The sequence below is a fragment of the Mustela nigripes genome, chromosome 10 (genome assembly GCF_022355385.1).
Source record: "Mustela nigripes isolate SB6536 chromosome 10, MUSNIG.SB6536, whole genome shotgun sequence".
NCBI lineage: Eukaryota > Metazoa > Chordata > Mammalia > Carnivora > Mustelidae > Mustela > Mustela nigripes.
This window is the reverse complement of record NC_081566.1, coordinates 26,950,020-26,962,039: the sequence shown is the minus strand read 5'-3', so window position 1 is coordinate 26,962,039 and position 12,020 is coordinate 26,950,020. Positions and strand designations below refer to the sequence as shown.

Here is a 12,020-nt window from a genome sequence, read left to right as displayed (position 1 = left end):
CCTTCTCTCCTTTTTATGCTTTTCCAGACAATGCTGCCTCCTAAGAAGCAGAAACCTGCTAACTACCTGGGTAAGGAATTCCAAGCTGAACTAAAGATGTAGACCATGGACTTCAGGAATTTACTTCTTGTTGGGGAAACAGAGGAGCATAGAAGAAGAACCACGAAGCAGGATGAGTTAAGATCCGCAGGGAAAGGCAAACAAGTGGTTATGGAAGCAGCAGCAAGGAGAAAGCTGTCAATTCCATGAGAGATCCCGGCAAGGCTCCAAGGAAGGTGTGATTGGGCTTGGCATCTGCCCGGAGAGTAGGATGATTAAATGTGGTGAGCCTGGGAATAAAGGCATTCCAGCAGCTCGAGAAAGCACAGCTGGCTCAGACAAAGAATCCAATCAAGGTGGCCCAGATCCGGCGCCTTCCAACCTCCTACTGTTACCATGGCAACACACAAACACCTCACTCCAGCCGGGCACGCCCTTAGCCTGTCTCCAAGCCCCCGACTCTAGCCCGGCCAATCCAGTGAGCGGCCGGGCCCAGGACTAAAGGGCAAGGGTTTCTCCGGGTTGTGGCTCGAGAAGGAGGGCTGCTACAGGGAAACTTTCTCTCCTGTCCCAGGCCACCTCACCTCTTCTGACTTGAAGGCCCAAGGTCAGGGCTGAGAGTGGTTGGTGATGCATGGGGCCCAAGGCCCTTCAGACGGTGTTTTCCGTGGCCAACCTTGAAGGCAGATTATTGTGTGAGGAAACTTGAGGAGGCTAGTGAGTTTCGGCCCCCTTCTCTCCCGGCTCCAGCCACACTGTATTCCTCTCTGTATTCTTAAATGTGGTACTAATCCCGATTTCAAATCTGGGGTCACAAGTGTAACTAAAGCTGCTTCCAGTTGGCCCAAGTTCAAAGGCATCTTTCTCTCTCTCTCTGTGCACACACAGACACACAAACACATACACACACACACCCTCAGTAGCTAGTCCACCCATGGAAAAATACTGCTAACGTTTAGCACATGGTCTGTGGAAACCAAACAAGATGTCCACCCAAGAGAGGCAAGACCTACATCAGAGGCTGAGAACTGAACACCCATGAGGTAGACGTGACTGGTGACCAGTGGCCAGATTGTGTTCGATCTGTGGCTCTCTGGTTCCACAGCACCTCCTCTCCATACCCCCAGGCTTCCTGCAGTACTATTTTAGGGACACCAGTGGGGGTCGAAGCCGGCCCCTCCTCCATTCAATGGCTGCCTCACCTCAGAAATTGTTTCTCCAATGGTAAAATGAGGGTAAGGAGAGCCCTAGCATCACAGGACTGCTGTGGAAATCAGAGGAGCTAAATAATCTGTATAATGCGGCAAAACCGTGCCTGGCACTAAGTAGATGTTCAATAAATGTTAGGTCCACCAGGCCTCCGGGGCATCCGCTGAGTAGTGCTCTGGCTTGTGGAAGCCCAGCAAGGGTGGACCTTGCGCAGACCTTGGTGGCTGGGAGTGAGAGGAGGAGGATTTGGCGGCCTAGGGGCTTTCTCTGGAATCATGGTTTATAGAGAGATTACCAGAGTTGAAAATTTCATTCCCCCTCTCCTGCCTCCCCTCCCCGATGAGGGAGAGATTACCAGGGAGGTCAGGCACAGAAGCTGAACCACGCCTACTGTCCCACTTGCCTGGAAGCTACCGGAGAGATTCTCCTCCAGGAATCTTCCTTGCTTCTTGTTGACACATTGTAAATGCTCAACCCTGAGCCTGCCTATCTCACATGTGCTTTCTAGAGGCCTCTACCAGGCCAGGTCACAGGTGGTGTAACAGGTCAGGCTACAGCAGCAGGTGGAGGCATCCGGGACCCCTGGGCAGAAGGTCTTGCTGTGGGTCGTGCTTCCACACTTGGGGTGGAGCCCAGAGGAACAGTTTATGGTTGGGCCAGTGGGTCAGAGCCTGGAGAGGCCGCCGGCCCGAGGACGCAGGCATCGGGGATGTTGAGAGTGGCACAGTCCCAAATCTGGGTGGTGGCCCTTGTGAGCTGAGATCCCAGGAGACTCTCACCCCGGGGAAGAGGCTGTTGCTCAGAACCACGCATGCGAGGGCCTGGATTCGCTCCCAGGTGTGTACAGCCTCCCAGGTGGAAGGTGGGATCTGTGCCAGCTGCTCTCCAGTTTCGTTTTTAAATTCCCCGTGGCATCTAGCGTCATGCCAGGCACACATGAAGTTTTTAAGAAATGTGTATGGAAAGGCAGCCGGAGTCACGTTGGGGCAGCTTCTGTCTTCTAGAGCGAGGCCTCCAGGCCTTCTAAGAATTTTTACAATTCTCCTTTTGCAAACAGGAGCCGGAGGTGACTGACCGAAGGCAGGCCAGATTGCACGGATGATCTCTGGTACAGACAGGCAAGAATTACCCGCTGGGAGACAGACCTTCCCATGAAGCTGCTGCTTCTTGTGTCTGCTGCCTGAGGTGAACCCCCAGACCCCACACAGCCATCACCTAGGAGGCACTGAAGCAACCCATACCATCTTGAGGTGGACAGAGAAATTACACTTTTAGGAAGTGGTTTACCAGTTCATTTAGTTTCTTCCTCAGAATTCCACACAATCTGGAGTCTCCTGAGCGGGGCACGCCAGGATCTCTTCATGATGCCCTTTGCACGACCTCCTGCCCCTCTCCCCAGCCTTCTTCCCCCGCTTCTCCTGTCTTCTCGTGCGTGGACGCGGAGCCTGTGCAGATGCAGAGAGAACCACAAAAGCCATTCTAGGCCTTTCTTTGTCTTCTTCCCCTGATCCCCGGGCCATATTGAATTGAGAAAGCCTGTGAGAAAAAATGTAGGCCCAAGGTATAGGAGTCACATAACAGTGTGACAGGGGTTAGAAGCTCTTCCTGCAGAAGCACTCGAGTCTGTTAGCCTGTGTTTAATGAGCAGCTACCATGTGCCAGGCCCTGTGCCCTGGGAACATAATCACCAGATGCTGGCACTGAAGGGAGATGGGGGAGATCCAAACCTTACCAAGTGTCAGAAATGTTTCCACATAAAGTAATACGCTTCGATTTTATCTCCTCTGGGAAGTCTGTCACCCGGAGCTGGGCTGAATGGTCCTCCTTTGGTCCCGGAGTCCCTATTGTGACACCTCTCACGGCATCTATTACACTGTATTCTAATTGCCTCTTTATCCATCTGTCACGATAGACCATGAGCTCCTGATTCACTACTGGCAGGAAACCTGCAGAGTTTCTTTGTAGGAGAGGCTAATGGATAATCCTCTGGAGCCACAGGAAAAACACTTAGCTCTTGGGAGAGAACTCAGTTTTCTCATCTGCAAAATGGGCCTAACAGTGGAGCTGTCCTGAGCACTGAGTGAGAGGAAGTTGGCTGAGTCCTTCTGCAATGCCCACCACGCCACAGACCGTGCTGCAGAGATGGTGTGGTTGTCAGCTCCGCTTCCTCCTCAGTCACACCAAGAAGAGTTTATAGTTTATCCAAATATTTTCTTTCTCAAGCTCCAAATAACTCCATCTCTAGGACAACAAGGAGCAGGATTTGCAATCCCTCACTGAAGCACAACATCAAAAGACACAAATTAAGAGGCTCAGGATGGGAAAGTATGCTTACTTAAGATGCTTGTTGCCATCAAGGAAGGATGATGATAAAAATGCGGGAAGAGGAAAAAGAGTTTGGAAGTTCCTCAGAACGTTAAACATAAAAAAACCATAGGATCCAATTCCACTCCCGGGTAGGTTACCCTGAACAACCGAAAACAGGTGCTCAAACAAATCCTCGTCCGGGCTTGCTCACAACGGCTGAGTGTCTCTCAACAGGTGATTAGACAAACTGATGGCTACACACGATAGAATATTATTCATCCATGAAAAGGCATGGAACACCAACACAGGCTACAGTGTGGCTGAATCTGGAAAACACGCTAAGTGAAAGAAGCCAGACGCAAAAGGCCACATACTGTAGGATTTCACTTATATGAAATAACTAGAATCGATAACTGTAGAGAGACGGGATTCAGATCCCGCAATCCCATGGTTGCCAGGGACTGGAAAGAGGGAGCCATGGGGAGTAACTGTTGAATGGGGACAGCGGTTTATTTTGAAATGATGGGAATGTTCTGGAACTAGACAGAGGCAGTGGTTACATAACATCACGAGTGTACTAAGTGCCATTGAATTGTTCACTTTAAAATGGTTAAGTTTGGGGCACCTGGGTGGCTCAGTAGGTTAAGCGTCTGATTCTTGATTTCGGCTCAGGTCATGATCTCAGGGTCTTGAGATGGACCCCAGCGTCGGGCTCCACGCTCCCAGTGTGGGGTCTGCTTAAGATTCTCCCTCTCTCTCTGCCCCTGCCCTCCCGTGCATGCTCTCTTGCTCTCAAGAGAAAAAAAAGAAAGAAAGAAAGAAAAGAAAGTTAAGTTTATGTAATGTGAACTTCACCTTCCAAAAAAAATTGTGGGAAGAGATCATGTAAAATTTCTTGAAAGCTAATAGACGATAAATGGGAAAAAATGGTGGTATTCTTATTAGTAATTAAGAAGTATAAAAGGGCATGGATTCTTTCTAGTGTGTATTTATTCATTCACTACAATACCAAATGTTGAATGACCACATATCTCAATGATTTAAGTATTTGTTATTGAAGCAATTGTATTTTTTAAACCACTGAAAACTTATTCCTGGAAAATGTCTGTCAGGGACATCAGACCTCCTTCCCCATGCGGCACGTGCTCTGTGACTGTGTCCTTTTCCCTCATCCCAGACAGAGTGGGGAGGGGGGGAATGCAGTGTTTCCGTCTGGAAGTGAGATAGTCTTTCCGTGGCCAGCTGTGAAAATCTGTGCAAGTGCAGTAAAAAGCAGCTCTTCCTCAGAGATGTCAAGAATATTCCCGTTTTGAACCCTCCTACACTGTTGGTGGGAATGCAAGCTGGTGCAGCCAATCTGGAAAACAGCATGGAGGTTCCTCAAAATGTTGAAAATAGAACTGCCCTATGACCCAGCAATTGCACTATTGGGTATTTACCCTAAAGATACAAATGTAGTGATCCAAAGGGGCACATGCACCCGAATGTTTATAGCAGCAATGTCCACAATAGCCAAACTATGGAAAGAACCTAGATGTCCATCAACAGATGAATGGATCAAGAAGATGTGGTATATATACACAATGGAATACTATGCAGCCATCAAAAGAAATGAAATCTTGCCATTTGCAACAACGTGGATGGAACTAGAGCGTATCATGCTTAGCGAAATAAGTCAAGCAGAGAAAGACAACTATCATATGATCTCCCTGATATGAGGAAGTGGTGATGCAACATGGGGGCTTAAGTGGGTAGAAGAAGAATAAATGAAACAAGATGGGATTGGGAGGGAGGCAAACCATAAGTGACTCTTAATCTCACAAAACAAACTGAGGGTTGCCGGGGGGAGGGGGTTTGGGAGAAGGGGGTGGGATTATAGACATTGGGGAGGGTATGTGATTTGGTGAGTGCTGTGAAGTGTGTAAACCTGTTGATTCACAGACCTGTACCCCTGGGGATAAAAATATATGTTTATCAAAAATAAAAAATTTAAAAAAAAAAAAAGAATTCTTTATATATTCTAGATTCAAAAAAAAAAAAAAAAAGAATATTCCCGTTTTAATCTACCAAGAGCATGATAGTTGGAGATCACCAAGTATCCTGAGGCACTCAGCACATCGTGGCCTCTTTTCTGAATCAGAGAAGGTGTTGGGCCAAACATCCCCGCAGGACAGGAACCGAGTTTCTCCTTCAGAAACCAGGAGAGCTCGGAGCAGGTCAGGTCTGGATGGTGTGGGGTGCAAATGGGCTGCCCTTTCCCAGAGGCTGTTTCGTGATGGGATAGTGTGGGTCATCCTGGCAATGAGGCTGGAGCTTTTACTGTAGAGCTCTGCTGTGCAGTGCTGGTCATCGCTGCCGAGCAGATGGCGGGCCTTGGGCGGGAGGGAAGGTTTGAGGTCTCGAGTGGAAGGCAGAGAGAGAGAGGGGAGGGTGTAGACCTCAGTCATTTACAAGAAATGGGCTTGACAGATGGGGTAAGTCTGCAGGGCTGGCCTTCAAAGTGGTGGGTTTCCTTTCAGCTTTGCCACTTTTCTGTCCCATAATGTTGAATAAACAATTTTGACATGCTCATAAAGCAACCTGGTTGGGAGGGGGCTGTCAGATTGCATGCCTCAATGAACGGCTCTCTAGAGCCTAGCATGCACACGAAAAGTGTAAGGGAACCAACAAATGGTTCCCTGTATATTTTCTCTCTCCCAGTCCCACGTCACTGGCAAGGGGACTTTGCCCACTGTGAGTGCCTGGGGGATTTTAGGCCACTGTGCATGAGTGGCCTGATGGAGCCTCCAGGCTGTGGCCTGATGGAGCCTCCAGGCTATGGCCAGGGCTTTTCGAGCAGAAGGGCTTCTGAAAGACCATATTTTGTCCCCCTGGTGGAGCTACAGAAGGTGCCAGAATTAGGAAACCAGGACCAGAAGGATAGAGACTCAGGACCTCACTTGGGTCGGGGAGAGAAAAGCAAGCTCCTGACTTGTACTAAACCATTCTCTTCTCTGTTTACGACAGCCAGAGTCACAAGTCATGCGGGTTAAGAGACAGCATGTCCACTGTGTGTCTCCTGTGCCCATAACACGACAGCTAATGGAACTTCGGAGTTTCCACGGCTTCTTCCACTGACTTTAACCCACAGCCTCTGCACTGACCTCGAAACCCGTGTCCTGTGTTCTCAGGACAATTTAAGACTGAAAGTATTATAACATACAACCATTCTTATTGCTGTTACATTTTTTCCCTCTCTCCTGCCAATTTTCTTTTAAGACTTGCTTGGAAAACTAAAGAAGCTCCTGATGGACTTTTCTTAAGCCTAACCAGCTTTGAAATCAGGAGTGTGTTTAAGGAGAATAAAAGTCAACTGAAAAACATCCTAGGAGGAAGACATTGTAGAGGGTTAAGAGCAAAGGCAAGCCTGCGATGGCTTAGAAACAATCTACCATTTGACCAAGAAATACAGCAATGATTAGGGTTTCTTTCATTTCTTAGCAACAAGCTCCACGGGGCAGCTCGCTTATGATCATTGGAGTAAGTCTCTTGCCAGGGGCCAGGATTTGGTTTGGACACTGCCATGGCCTCTTGGGAGTTGCCCCGAGAAAGAAATGTTGTGTTTGTGTGAGGTTCGTTTTGGAACTCAGCTACGTTGAGGTCCGCTCACGTTCCCAGGTGGTGTTCGGCTCAGATGGCTCAGGCCAGTGCGGGTGGAAAAGTCAGAAACCTGAGCTGGTCTGTGGCCCTGGGGATCGCCCTTCAAAGAACTGGCTGTTGATTTTCCTCTTGCTGCCTGGAGAGGGGAAAAAAGTCTATCTGCCACTGTTTTCTCTCTCTTATAGCGCCTGGGATGAATCCCTGAACTCCTGTGACTCACTTGGAGCCTTTCTCATGGAATGGGGACATGTGAGTCAGGATTTGATATTTAAAGATGACCTGTCCACTCGTCTCAAAACCCTGTTCCTGACAAGTTTAATAAAACATTAAAGAGGTTTTGGTTAATTAAGGCACCCAGTGCTATCTCCTTTTTTCAGGGGTATTTGGGCATTTTTATTTTTTTAGGATTTTATCTATTGATTTGAGAGAGAGAAGGAAGGGGGCAGAGGAGGAGGGAGACGGAAAGGGAGAGACTCTAGCAGATGCCATGCTGAGCGTGGAGCCTGGTTCTGGGGCTTGATCGCATGACCCTGAGATTGGGACCTGAAATGAAACCGAGTCAGACGTTTAACCTACTGAGCCACCTGGGGGCCCCAGTATTTGGAAATTTTTGAGAAGTTTAAGGACAGAAGTTAAGGAAACAGAAGGGATCTGTGTGGTATGGAGACTGCCTTAAAGAGGAGATCTGCCCCTTTCTCGGGAAGATCCGCTCCTGGTTTTACCTGGAGGCCACTCGGGGAAAGCTCAGCCCTCAAGTGGAGTCTTTTCATGTTGCATCTCTGCCAGCTGTCTGAGTGTGTGTCCTTGTGAATGAGGTACACAAGATCCAGGTGATAGAAACCCTAGAGAGTGTCTGCTATTCCTGAGCGGAGAGAGACGGAGCTTGGGTTGTGGTCCCTCCCCTGCCCCCCTTCATCAGCTGCGGAGCCAGGGACACACTTCAGCTCTCACACCTGAGTTTGCTCATCTGTGAAGTGAGGGGCGGGGCTGGCTCATTTCTAAGTGTTTTTCCACTTGAAGTCTTTGAGCCTGTGGTTATTTCCTTTTGCTCATCAGCAGCCAGCCCTCATCAGAAGTCGGCTGTATCGAAAGTTTGGGTGTCATCGTCAAATTTGAGCTTCATGGGGGTTGGACTAGGTCAGGCTTCCTTGGTTGGGACAGAAGAGGACCACAGCTCCACTCAAGTCATCAGCCCATGCTCAGATTCAGGGCCAGTGCTGGTTTACCCGGCACCTTGCTGATGATTAAGAAAACAGCATCCCCTCTGAGAGGTCACTCAGTGCAACTGCGGTTGGGTCCCCGGGGTTAAAAGGTGCAATCCTGGCTGCTTTCAACCACGAGCTCCCAGGAGTCCTCGTGCTGTGCTAGACCTGCACAAACAGAGCAGTTACGTCCTTGGGCTCTGACTACTGGAGATCAGGAATAAAAGAAGCGGCCAGAAGAGATGCATGTCATCGATACGACGGAAGGAGACTTTTACGATATAGTTAAAAAGCTGCATGTCTGGGCCTATGATACTCCCCAGATCCTACACGTACACAGTCCGTCTAGCTGGCAGCTTCAAGAGGAAAGATTAGTAATAATAACAAAACAACTTACATTTTTTAGAAACTTGCAGATACATTACATGTATCTTTCTTTTTCAGTTTGGTTCTGATTCTAACTATTGCTCTGGAAAGTAACAATTACCGCCATTTTTTAAAAAAGGATTTTTATTTACTTATTTGGGAGAAAGAGATCTAGAGAGAGCATGAGCAGGAGGGTGGGGAAGAGGGAGAAGTAGGCTCACCACTGAGCAGGGAGCCCAAGGCTTGACTCCTGAGATTTTGACCTGAGCCCAAGGCAGATGCTTAGCCGACGGAGCCACCCAGGTGCCCCCAATGTAACCCATGCGTGTCTAGTTCCCAGTTTGAGGGTTTTTCCCCCTTCCACACTGGGTCACATGATTTCCTGATCTGTCATGGCAGCTACGCCTTAAGTACTACTCTATGAGGGTTTAGAATCCGTCTGAGAAAGTCATCCTTCTTGTTCCAGTGATGGTAGGACTCTCCTATACAGATACAATTACTAGGCTTGGGGTATGAGTTCTGGGAGGTCTTGGCAGCTCTTGAAGTTGAACTAAAGGATGCATTTCTCATAGGGTGAAGTGATTCCTGGAGATTCACTTGTTTGGTTAAAGGCATCCGTACTGCCTGAGTGCCATTAACACAGGACACTTGCCAACATTTTACGTATCACCCTCAAGGCATCCTGGGAATGTCTTGATATTATGATATTATGAAAATAATAAAATTATTTTCATTATTATGAAATATAGATATTATGAAAATAATATCTCTAGGCCAATCAGTATTGGCCAAATCCAAGCCTCTTCAGTGTTAACATGGTCTCACTGGCAATGTTATTAACAGGCTCTTTGGCCACCTTCCACACTGCTTTTATGCATATCATTTGGGGCAGTTAAATGGGAGGCCCCTCCATTCTCCCTGAACTCCAGACCTGTATCTGTAGACCACCCCCTACCATGTGTCTACGCCTGGGCCTCTCCTGGTCACATCTAACCTAAATGTGTGTAAAGTGTTAATCAATGCCTTTGCCCACAATCCACTTCCCAAGGCCACTGCTCCCTTAGTTCATACGATCTGCGTTCTGGACATCACAGTGCACGCCCCCCCCCCCCTTAGCTCCACACCTTATAATCATCCTCTGTTCCGCTCACTCCCCCCTAACCACGTTGACTTGGTCATGAGGTGTACTTTGACTCTACTTCCTAAACACCACTAACATCTATTCCCTTTCCCTCATTCCCACTGTCATGATCTTAGTTGAGGTCCTCCTTATCTCTGCTTTTCATATCTCCAAGACAGCTGCCATCCTGGCCATTAGTTCTCTCTCTAAACACAAACCTGACCACACCATTTCTCTGCTTGAACACCCAAAATGATTTCCTTAGTATAGTACTATGACCACAATTTCTTGCAGTTCTCCCACCGTATCCTTGACTTTGCATATACTCTTTCCTCTGCCTGAAATGCCCTTTCCCTAATCATTTCCAACATCTCACTCATCCATCATTCCTGCAGTGTTGACTTCCGGATAATTCCTGGGGGAGTTTATCACTCGCTCCTTTGGATCACTTCAGTGTCCCATAACTACTGCAACTATAATGTGTATTCTGTGTTTTTTTTTTTTTTAAAGATTTATTTCTTTATTTTAGAGAGAGAGAGAGAGAGAATAGGGGAGGGGCAGAGGGAGAGAGAGAATCCTGAAGCAGACTCCATGCTGAGCATGGAGCCCAACGTGGAGATTGATCCCCGGACCCTGAGATCATGACCAGAGCCAAAATCAAGAGCCAGCCACTTAATGAACTGAGCCATCCAGGCGCTCCAACTATAATGTGTATTATTCTGAACTATAGTCTGTTTCTGTATCTTGTGTCATTTATCAGATTGTGGGTCCTCAAAAGCAGAAATGATCTCATTATCTTTGGAGTCCAAGGACCTGGCATGCTGCCCAGCACATAGTAGGTATAGTAACTATTGTATGAATGGATGAAGTCGGTGACTTAACTTATTGAGTGTTTATTATTCTCTAGCGTTTAGTTTTCATAGAAAAGGGCAGAAGTCATTCTTTCTTTATTCTACAGGCTAAATATTGACCAAGTACAGAGGCCGGAGAAACATTTGTTTTGTCCTGTATTTCTTTCCTAGATTGTATCTTGGGTGGGAATGGGGAGCCAGAATTTCAGAGGAAATGAAGGATTCAATCAGATTTCCCTGCACAGTTGCCTGGCTAGCCCAGCACTGGACAAAAGGAAGGCACATCAGAGTAGGAGGATGACGGTAAGACCCTTGCTAACTTGACAAATGACACGTCAGTGGTTTTTTTCAGACCTGTTCCTTATAGCGCGAGGCTCTCCCATCATTCATCCAGACTTTCAGATGAGGGTTCCTTAAAATTAGCTTCAGATTCTTACAAACTTTAGTTGAGTGAATGGGATGCAACTGCTTTGAAGGAGGGGGTTTCTGAGGAAAGAGTGATCTTCTCAAGTGCACTCTTTCCCCCTTCCTCATTGAACAGACTCGGTGGAGAAGTCCTGCCAGGTAGCTAGCATGTGGGCTGCCCGCAGTCTCCTCTCCGTGAAATTAGGACAGTGCACCTCGGGGTTGGTTTCCCTTTCGGTCAGGCAGGACACGTGTTCCTGCTAGCTAACGTATATAGCTTATTTAACTCGATTATTACACAATGTATTCTGTGAAGCTCTTAAAAATACTAGGGAAACAGGTCTTTTTGTGTCCTCAATTCTACTCTCAGACAAGCCAGTCTGGGCCCCCCTGAGCTGGGGGGCAGGGTGCTGGGAGTGGGACCATCTAGAGATTCGAAGAAATTAGGAAGCAATCTGTGTCATAGTAAATCCCCCCGGAGGCTCAGAGGCTAGTAGGCAGGTTCCCATTCCACCTCTGGCTCCAGGCCATATTTTCGTTTCGGCTGGTTTCTTAGCCGGGTTGAAAATTTGGCTTCTCTTAGAATAATTTAGAAACATCTAGGACTGAGATGCTTTTTAGTGGGTCTCAGGCCTTGACTTTTTCAGTAGCAAATAGAATGTCCCGCTGTCCCAAAGCACCTACAGGCCATATTGTCAACTGGACTAAGGGAACCCCACCCTAACTCCTCCACCCCGGAGCCCTGTGGACTCAGTCCAGAAGCAGATGTCAGCCTGCAGAGAACCTTCGCAAAGAAGCGAAACAAACTAGAACCAGAGTCATGAAGGGCCAAGAGGCTATTTAGAAACATTCCTTAGATCTCACTTACCTCTGGGGCTGGTC

The 12,020-nt window shown here is 47.8% G+C and overlaps 1 protein-coding gene across 2 annotated transcripts in view; it reads right to left on the bottom strand.

The window, feature by feature from the left end:
• KIAA0040 (KIAA0040 ortholog) overlaps positions 1–12,020 on the bottom strand; it is a 42,948-nt gene that overhangs the window by 22,196 nt on the left and 8,732 nt on the right. The gene's annotated exons all lie outside the window — the stretch shown is intronic.